The sequence below is a fragment of the Corvus brachyrhynchos genome, unplaced genomic scaffold (assembly GCF_000691975.1).
Source record: "Corvus brachyrhynchos isolate BGI_N302 unplaced genomic scaffold, ASM69197v1 scaffold10, whole genome shotgun sequence".
Classification (NCBI taxonomy): Eukaryota; Metazoa; Chordata; class Aves; order Passeriformes; family Corvidae; genus Corvus; species Corvus brachyrhynchos.
Window position 1 is genome coordinate 5637059 of NW_008236180.1, and position 10304 is coordinate 5647362.

General features: G+C 50.3%; 1 long non-coding RNA gene across 1 annotated transcript; it reads left to right on the top strand.

Moving 5' to 3' along the window:
• Positions 1 to 241: 241 nt before the first annotated feature.
• On the top strand, positions 242 to 1683 carry LOC108447108. Its single transcript, XR_001862507.1, has 2 exons — positions 242 to 469; positions 1645 to 1683. It is a non-coding gene; the product is annotated as an uncharacterized LOC108447108 (long non-coding RNA).
• The last annotated feature ends 8621 nt before the right edge of the window (positions 1684 to 10304 follow it).

The window sequence follows — 10304 nt, forward strand, 5'->3', positions numbered from 1 at the left end:
AGGTTGGGCTGTCTGGGACAGGAGGTGATGCTTGTGCCTTGGGAAGCCGTGACATTAAGTGTTTTCACTGCTTGATGGACTCGGTGCTCCTGGGGAAAGAGAGACCAGATCCAGGTCCAAAAGGATAAGAAAAATACCTCCCTGAGCCCCAGAGGCAGCTCTGCAGAGCGTTTGGGCTCTGCTCCATCTCATCTCACTTACCCCTCCAAAACAAGTCCCTCTGAGCCCAAGCTAAGCCTAATTAGCAAAGCAAATGTGGGCACGGCTCCACTCCGAGTGCCTGGGCTGTTTTACGTAAGCCCGCGGGTATTTCCCATCTCAGCGAAATCAGCACCTCTCCGGAGCCCTCTCCCGTCCCAGGAAAAAGCGCCTGTTTTGGAACAGAAGAGGAAAGGCTCACACCAAAACCACTCTGCAGCTCATATCGCTGGGCTGCATGTGTTCTGTGAGTGCAGCAGTCATGGATAAGGTATGAGAAATTGGACATGAGATTGCATTTCCTGCTCATGCATCTGCTGGATGAGCTGTTTGGAGCCTGCTGCTCCATCAGGGATTGTTTCTTTCCTACATCATGGTAGTCACAGTGTCTCTGGTCGGTTGGGGTAAGTTATGTCTGGGAAGGGAAGGGAAGGAAGAGAAGGGAAAGAAAGGGGGAAAAAAAGGAGCATGTTGAAGACAAAAGCGTTTAAGCCCGGACACGTCTGTGAGCATGTGTGTGACACATTCACGGGCTGGTTTGTCAGAAGCAGGGAGGTAAAATCTGTGCCCCCAGTCGTGCTCAGCAAATCAAAGGGTGGAATGGAAGAAAGAAGGAATTCCTCAGCTCTGGCTATGCCTGCAGATCTTGCCCAAATGTTGCTGGCGTGCCTCCACCCCTCCAAGCAGTGGAGCTGCAGGGAAGTCTGGGGTGCAGACCAGCTCCCAGGGAGGATTTCACATCTCCAGTGCCCCCCAAACCCTCACTGCAGGAACCCAGGTCAGCACTGAGTGGTGGGAGGATGGGCTGCAAGCTGGTCCTCAGTGCTGATGGGAGCTAACTATCAGTGACCAAGAGAGCTCTGGGCTTCTCCCCTCGGGACAGCATCTGGCTGGGAAGCAGAGGGCAGAGGAGGGAGAGGAGGGAGAGGAAGGACCATCAGGGTTTGGGCATGGGTGAGTTTTGGAGTCAGTGGGTTTGTGAGGGACAGCAGGAGGGAGCAGGGCTGCATCTCCACAGAGGGTCAGCAAACAGTGGCAGTGGCAGTGCCAGTGTCCCCTGTGTCCCCAGTGACACACCCAGATCTCCTCCCAGCTCCACTGGGGCACATCAGAGTGTGCCAGCTGCTCTGTGTCTCCCCTTGCACCTTTCTGCTTTGCATACAGGGGCTGTGATAGAGATGAGAACCTCACCTCTGCTGTGTAAACCCACAGGACCATTTGAAAACCTTTCCCGATGGAGGGACGACTCCACTCCCTCACAGCAATGCACCAGAGGGTGTTTTGACAAACTGATTGTATCCACAGCTCAAGTGGATGGGGGTTTCTGGAAAAAGTCCAGGGATTTTCTGCTCCATTTGACATCTCCCACACAGACTCCTCCCTTTTGTTCCAAGCAGAAGTGTTACTTTCCTTCTCTTTCCTTACCTTTTTTTTTTTTTTTTCCAGAGGGAATCAAGATACAGGATAGGAAGGAACACGAATGAACAAACAAACAAAAAGCCAAGAGAAATTATTTTTGCATTGAATCATGCAGGAAAAGGCCCACTCCTTTCAAATGGAACTGAACAGCCAAGAAAATTCTGAGAAAAAAGGGATTCAATGGGAGAAGTGCATGGAACAAAATATATTTTTCTTCACTGGAGATGTTTTGCGGGAATGCCTGTGACTCCTCCAGCCCCTGCTCCCGTGCCACCTGCCCTGAGAGGGGGACACAAACAGAACCCAGCCATCATCTCCATCCTTGAGATTGCCCTTTGTGCAGAACTAACCATTGTCCATGGATTAATAGAGGGATTGATTAATAATTTGACTTAAATGGTGTCTCAGGGCTCTTAATTACTTGACTGCTTGGTTGGAAGCACCAACAAATATTTTGTGTTTTAGCACAGAACTGAGAGCACAGATCCAGCCATTTCCCCACACTCCTCTCTCTTGCACTGGAGCTACCCTCTCAAGGGCTTTTTTTCCAAAATTAATTACAACTTGCATTAAAGCCAGTGCATCTTAATATGAGTTCTGTCATAATCACAGATGAATGAGGTATCTGAATGCGAAAGCTTCTCTTTGTTGGAGCCATTTATAACACACAAGTACGCCAGGATTATTCCAGGCAATAAACAGGCCAGGACAACCATGATTATCCGTGAAAATGAACAATGGTAAACAGTTTAATACAATGGTTTACACGAGAAGTAGTATAAAAAAACATTTCCCAGGCATCTTACCTGAATGATAAATGAAAACAGAGCCTCAAATAACAATAACAATGTAAAACAATTTGGGAAGCCTTTTCTAAGCAGCACCCTGGTTAGAGTCCAAAGAAAATACATGCAAAAAATATTCAAAATCCCATGCTTTACATTGACTTTGGCCAGCTCCCAGTTCTTGGGTATAAAGCTTTCTCCCAAAGTTTTGCAAGTAAAACAAGTTCTTTGAATGAGGGCCTGATCCAGCCAGCTGTTGAGCATTCTCCATTCTCACTGAGGTCATCAACATCCACAGTTTGCAGGACAGACCTAATGCATAGGTCAAAAAAATATTCCATATTGAAATCCATCACATAAAACTCCCCAAAAAATGAAACTTTCAGGATTCACCCCTCAGTTGTGCAATGCTTTTTTTGGTTTGGTTTTTTGTTTTTTTTAATTGAAAATAGCAGAGATTTGAGTACTGAAGTCACTGCTGGAAACTGTTCCGGCATCTGAGTGACCATGAGGCCCATGGAACTGGATGCTGCTCTCAAGGTTATGGCCAAACCCTCCCTGCTCCACTCATGGGATGCTTGGATGCAGCTTCTGGAAATGCTCCTGCACACAAGCTGCCCCTTCAGCCCCGAGCACGGAGCAGGATTGGGCTCTGAGCCCTTAATCCCCACAGCGAGAAGTGGAACACTGCACACAAGATGTAGCAACAAAATAGATTTAGTTCAAGGTTAGTCTCAAGAACCCTTATCTGATCACTGACAGTAATTTATCACACAGAACCCATCATTAGTGTCAAGCTGTTTTATTACCCACTAACTTAACACTGTTTTACCAAGAGTCAAGTGTGATGTCACTCATGTTAAAGTAATTTACAGCTAATAGATATGAGGTAGGAGTCAATGTTGGCTCACTGAGTTCCTTTCATACTCGGTGCTAGCTCCTCTTATTTTGCTCAGTAGGCAAATCAGGGAGCAAGGAGAGGCAGCAATAAAGGGGAAACCAGCCCAAGCACACACAGAGGAGCTTTGAATTCCCCAGCAACTTTTACTTTGAGTACAAGAACTGACTCAAATACCTGAACTCTGATATCCAAGAACTGAAATGGACAGTGGGATTCAAGACACAATAACAAGTAATCTGGTTTGTGGGACAAGAGGTGGGGAGTGCTTTGGCCATGTGGAAGCTCCAGCACATCAGTAGAGGGGGAATCCCTCTAAAAGTCACATCACGTACCCGCAAATCCTGCAAAATCTGTCTCACCAGGAAAGAATAAGCTTGGGCTGATTTGACATTGCGTCTTCAGTGGTCTCAGCTTTGATGGTGAGAGTTCCCCTAATTTGGAACACAAAGAGAAGTTACAGAAACCTCGATAAGGAGTTTTGTTGCAAAAAAATGGAGACAACTGCGCATGAACATTGTTTTCTTTCCCTGCCTTCCCCGTCTCTCCAGCCAATTCTGTTCAGTCTTAAGGTCAGCCCCAGTGCAGGCTGTGTTTATAAGAGAATACATTTCCCATTTCCAAGCACTTGCCATCTCCTCTAATGAATCCTCCTGCTGATGTCTCCAGGATCCATATTCTTAGCCTGCTAGACATTCGGAGATAATCCTGACTAATGTGTATATATTCAAAGAGTTTTATTGTGGAGAGTTGTACATTTGGATTAAGGGAAAGGGCATCCTATATCAGCTCACCTCTCCAATTTTATACCCATTAAAACCATTTTAAATCATTGTATCTGCTCTTCTTTCCCCTGGAAGTTCCTAAACTTTGGGCTATTTGCATGGTGACTTCAAATGGTCCTGGAGGTGTGACCCTTCAAGGGACTGCAGAGAAGGTCTCTAGGGATTAAATTTTAACAGTTCTTGGGATCTCAGGTAAATATGTTGCTCTGACAACACACCTGGACTGTAAATCATTGGAGCATCTCTTTTGTCAGCTCTGTCAATAACTGTCCTGGTCTGTAAATTCTGTTTGATCAAACAACTCTTGGAAACAATCACGATTTCAATGGTGACCTCCGTTTCAACCCACAGCACCAATTGTATGCAGATTGGTCAACGGCCCCTGAAAGGAAGACCCCCAACTTTTGGCTGCAGGAAGGGACCAGCTGACCAGATGTGAGGCTGAAGGTTTGGAAGAGCTGGACAATGGTTAAACTCTACCTAGAGATTGGCCTGGGTACAGTCAGATGGGATATACATGCTCATAATTTTCTTCCTTTCCATGGGGAACTGAATGAAAGCTTGCCAGGACTTCTGCTTCTGCATATCTCTGCTTTCTTAAAATCGTTCCAGAGGTTTCTCATAACACATGGCTTAGCTCAGGCAGTTCCTGCAGAATCTCAAGAGTGATCAGGAGATTGTGAGTGGCCCTTTGCCGTGTTCTCCCTGGCCACAGCACTGGTGGGCTTCCACTGTGCTGGAAGAAAGCAGCTGGGCAGGACCAGCTGTGATCCAGGCCTAAAACTCACATGGTGCAAAGCCCAGGTTCTGGCTTGACATTTTATTTGCAAAAGTCATAAAAAACATTCCTCTATCCCTCCCCAACTCCAGAGCTTTCAACCATGGATGCCACTGCATCTCTTGGGCAGCCCAGAGAGACAAAGAAGTGCTTTGCTTCCCACTCTGGCCAAACCAGCTGCCTCTCCACCTCTCCCTCTCCATACCACCTCTCCAACTAATTGGAGCCATGTTTTCATGCCAAAGCAGATGAAAAATGCAGCCGGTGAGGGCTGAGAGGTTGTTGAGAAGGTGAAAAATGAGGCTTGGAGAGGTCAGGGATGCAGCCAGAGAGGGAAGCTCCATGAGGTGGAGGAGATTTGCTGACCCAGACCAAAGCAGTTGAGACGTGGCAGAGAAGCTGCAAAAGGAAAGCACACCCTGCAGTGGGTGAAGGCAGGAAGAATATTGGGCGCAGGGATATTCAAATGAAGCGTAGCAAAGCAAGGCAGGGAACATTAAATTTAGTTCTAATAGGTAGGAAAGGCTGCACCATTCATTTCTCACATCCTTTTAGTACCTTGCTTATGAGAAGTCACAGTGCCACTTCTCCATCATGGAAGATTATTTTTAGACCCACAAAACACATGAGGAGAGAGATGCAAAATGAAAATTGGCCCATAATGCAGAGAGTGTCCCAAATTCATCCCTAGGGTACCTGTATCAACTGCAGTGGAAGACTTCCACCAGAGGTTCATTCAGACCTGTATTTAGAAGTGCACATCTGTGCAATGCTGGGCTTTTGAGTCAGGAACTTCACATCAAGCCTGAAATGGGAAAAAAAGAAGTGCTTCTAGTTGTAGCAAGCATCAATATCACAAGTGATTTAGGACAGAAATTTTATAAGATGTGAAATTCTGTCCCTGTTAGTGCAGAGTTAAATAAAACTCCAGAAAGTAAAATGAGGGAGAGTCATGTTTTGGGACCGTGCCTCATTCTGGGCCTTCAGAATCAAATCCATGCAGTCTCCTAATTAAAACAACAGACTTCTGCAAACCTTCAGACCTTGGAAGAAGAAACCACCTTCCATGCAGCCAGACTCTCAAGTGGTTGGATTTACTAAGTGCATAACTTCTCACTATTTATATTTTAAATCAAAAATGTCTTGCTTCCTTCCACACTTATGTAAGGATTAAAAAAGTGGAGATCTGGATTCAAAGCAGCTATAAAAATCCCAATTGATTTATCCCTCTGTGATGCACGGACTCCTGTCCTGAACTACATGCAGAAGTGGCCAGGTAGACCAGCTTTCAGGTGACCCCTCCAGACCCTTCCCATCCTTCCCTCCAAGCAAGAGTGCTCAAAGAACTGGGAATGATTCCAGACGAGCAAGGGCTACAGGGACGATAAGGAGGGTAACACAGGTACAGCCTTGCTGCTGCAGGGAGGTTTGTGTAGGGGTGAACACTCCCAAAAGCTGTACCTCTGTTCTTTGGGTAGTTGGGGAAGACAAATCTCCAAAAGAGACTCACGTTCAGGAGCCACAGACCGTCCAAAAGCTATCAAGCAAATCCTGAGGTAAGTGAGTGCTGTCTCATTTTCAAGATAAGGGATTTAACACTGTATTGAAAAATTAAAGTCTTTCCACCATGAAGGCTGGTTGGAAGTGTATCCAGACGGAGAGCAGGGGCACAGCACCAGTCAGACAGCAACTTCTCAGTCTCCCACTTTTGCCCCAGGTAGATGAAATCAGCAATGCTTCCTCAAAGTCATTGTACTTCTAAGGAATAACGAATCTGAGGGTCTCCCAGATGGATTTTTCTTTTTTAATCCTTGAGATGTCCCCATTTCCAGTTTCCTTGCAGCATCCCACATAGCAAGGGGCTCTGTTTATGAGAACACTGCTGTTGATATTAGAGCTCATTACTCCAGAGCCCAAAGCTTTAAGGAAAAACACCCAGTATCACGAGACTTGAAATGAAGAAAATGAGCTCATAGCCTAGAGATGTCCAGCCGGGAGATTCCACTTTATGGAAACACAGTACAAGTACCTCCAAATTACTTGGGCACCAACATCCCACCTCCCAACACTTAGTAATAACCTAAAGGTCCAAATTTTTCCTTCCCTGGCATGGAAAGAGGAAGATCCTTTGCATGTTTCTCCCAACCAAGCAACAACCAGGTTACATCATGACTTTGGTGGCCGAAGCTCCTCGCTTTCCTCCCTCCCCCACCCCAGGAACAATGGCTAACTGTTCTTTTTCCATCTATAAATTTGTCTGAGTTAACAGTTCCCAAGATCTGGCAGCAAGCTGGAGCTGGGAGTGAGCTGAGAGATAGGAGAGTGACAGTCTGAAATGAAACACAGAGCTGCTGGGCCTGCAGCCGTCAGACAGGAGCCTGGCTCCCTCCCTTAAAGATTAGCGAGACTCCTTCACTGGAGCCCTCCGCATTCCCCAAAATCCTAGCAACAAAGTGCTGTCTCTCAGCCGCCAATGAATCATGTGAATTTAACCTTTCACCTGGCCACAAGGAGGTTAATATACCAAAATAGCCCTTTTTTTTTTCTTCCCCCATTTATTGCCCATAATGGCAGCGGGGAGCATGGTGAAAACCCTGCAGAGCTGGAAAGGCTCTGGAAGTGGTTTTACACCAGACTTCTGCCAGGACCGGGCTGGCATGCCCAGCATCAGCCCACCAAGCTGGAGTTTGTACAGGGAAATAGTTTCCATTACACAGTAGAGAAGATTTTTGCCTCTCCTTGCCTGGCTGGTGCCTCTCTGTGCCCTCCAGCTTCAACCCCACAAACTTTTACCCAAGGTGTCCCCCAGCATGCCCACATGGCTGGATCCTGAGTCACCCGCTGCTCCTGCCCGTGGCAAAAGTCCTGGAGGACTTCCCCAGTGGGGTCAGACCCTCACCCCCTGCGAGATGCTGAGCCCTCCTAGGTCTGTGTGTCCTTCTTGGGCTGGAAGTCCTTGTCCTTTGGGTTTGGGGCAAAGTTGGAGCCCTCAGTGTTCCCTGCATAAAAAAACCATCGAGACCACAGTTTGCCCATCTGCAAAAAAGCGATGTGGTCTGTCCCTCGCAGGGTATTCCCAGCAGCAGGAGCTGCAGCCCCAGCCTGTGCTCACTGGGCCTGCCATGTCAGCCTGAGGATTTCCTGACCACTCTGCAACTCAGAGCTTCTGCTAAATCCGCCTGGAAGGAAAAAGAATTTTAAACAATTTGGGTCCAAATCACGCAGCCATAGGTCACTTTTAGGAGGCACATGCCAAATTACCCATCTGAGGGGGGCACACACTGCAGTTGGCATTTTGTACCCTTTAAATATTGAAGGAAAAGTGGTGATTTGTGCAGCCGTTTTTGGCTCATGAGAGGCCAGAGGAATGGCTGAGACTGAAGCATCCCAGGATAAAGGATCTGTAGGGGACAGCAAGCAATATCATCTCTACAGGACACCTTTTATTTCCCATGCCAGTGAAATCCTTGTGGGCTAAGGAAGAAAATAGGATCTCAGAGCAAGAGGGGGGGAAAATCAAATACTTACCCCCACCTCTATCACAGCCCCCCTTCCTGAGAGCCACTGCCACATGCATATAACAGGAGATAAATATTTTTGGCATAGCCTGCTGTTTATTTAACCCTTCTGAGACACAGCCCTCTGGCATCCTCTCACTCTTCGAGACACAAAACCTGTCTGTCCCTGCCTGGCTGGGCTGGGGCAGCTCAGTCCTTGCCCACAGCCTCTCACTGGACAGGGCCTCCCCCAGCCCTGGCTGTGTCCATCACTTCTCTCCAGCACTGCCTATGGAATCAGCCTGGCCTCGACTGCAGGAAGTACCTGAGCTTGGTCCTTGGACAGGGACCAGCCCATCCCTTGGAGACTGGGTAGGAAGGGGCTGGGGGGGAGGATGCAGGGATACAGACTGGGGAATGTGGACTTGGGGATGTGTCAGCAGTGGAGACCAGGGGATGCTGGTGATACAGACCCTGTTGGTCTCCTGTCCATCTCCCCCCTTCCCAGGATGGGGAAGCAGCTCCCGGGAGCTTGGTGTGCAGAGTCAGAGAGCAGCCTGGTGCCGCCCATCGGGGCTGAAGGGACTAAATATGCGATGGGTTTCCCTTTGCACGGGGTGGCTCGGGATGGGGGGATCGGAGGGGGCCCGGTGCCGGCTGGGCTGGCGCGCCAGGGCAGAGCCCAGCCGCGGGCACCGCCTGGGCTCGATTCTAACATCGGAGCTCACCCTCCCCGACATCCCCGAGGGCAGGGGGCTGAGAGGCTCCTCTGAACCCCGGGGGAGGATGCTGCAGCTCGGCGGAGGCAGAGGAAGGAAAGGGGACGTAATTAATTGTCACCTCCCTGTGCACTGAGGGGAAAGGTAACCATAGTTTCCACGCTCGGGATGAGCCTTGCTGCCCTGCCCGGTGCACCAGGAACGGGAACGTTTCTGCCCTTCTTCCTCCACTTGGGTTTTCTTTTTTTTTCTCCTTGGCTTTTCCTTGGGGGAGGGGGGAGCTAAAAGCCCCCTCCGGGATGGCGCGGGACGCTCCCACGCGTCCGCCCCGCGCAGGACTCACAAATCAGCCGGAGCAGGATTAGGGCCGAGGGGCCGGGGCGCCGGGCAGTCTGTCCCGGCCCGGGGGAGCCTCACCTGGAGGGGTCAGGGCTCCCTCGGGGCCGAATCGAGCCTCACCGGCCCCTCTGGAACTCAGCCGGAGCCAAGCTCCGCCTGGACCGTGCGGTGAGGGGGTACGGGGAGCCCTTAGGAAGCGGTCGGTCCCTTCCTAGCCCCCTCAAAATAAGTGGTCCAATCCCCCGGGAAGAGGGGAGCCGGGTCCGACTCAGCCCGGCAAACGGACCGTGAGCCCGGCAAGGGCCGTGCACCGGGGCCAAAGCGCCCGGAGGTACCGCCAGGGTACCTCTCCCGGGAGGCCTTCCCGCCTGTCCCACCGCCAAACGGGGATGGAAAAGAGGGATCGGGGTTTCCGGGCACCACCCTCACCGGTGCTGTGTTACGAATTTTGTATCTAATCCTCTCCGTGAGCCTCGCAGGCGTGTGCGGCCGCCACGCCGGGGTGCCCTCGGTGGGGCAGCGAGCACCGGGAGAGCCCCGGGCTCCCCGTGTCCCCCACTCCGGTGTGACTTGCCCGGGCGCAGAGCGAGGGCTGCGGAGGGGGCATCGCCGCTGCCACCGCTGCCACGCTGGCAACCTTCCCTCCCACTTCATTTGAGCATCGCCCACAGGGGCCTTCCTCACAGGAGTACCCCCGGGCCCCCTGCCTGCCTCCCGGTTACCGATCGCAGCCCGAAATCCTACAAACACCCCAAAGCACGGGACATCCCACGCCGTGGACGCCACACGCAGTCCTCACGCGTGGGTGACACTAACCCGGGCCGGCGCCCAGCGGGGACTGGGATGTGGGGCCAGTCCGGCGGCTGGAGCTGGAACCCCCGGGTTT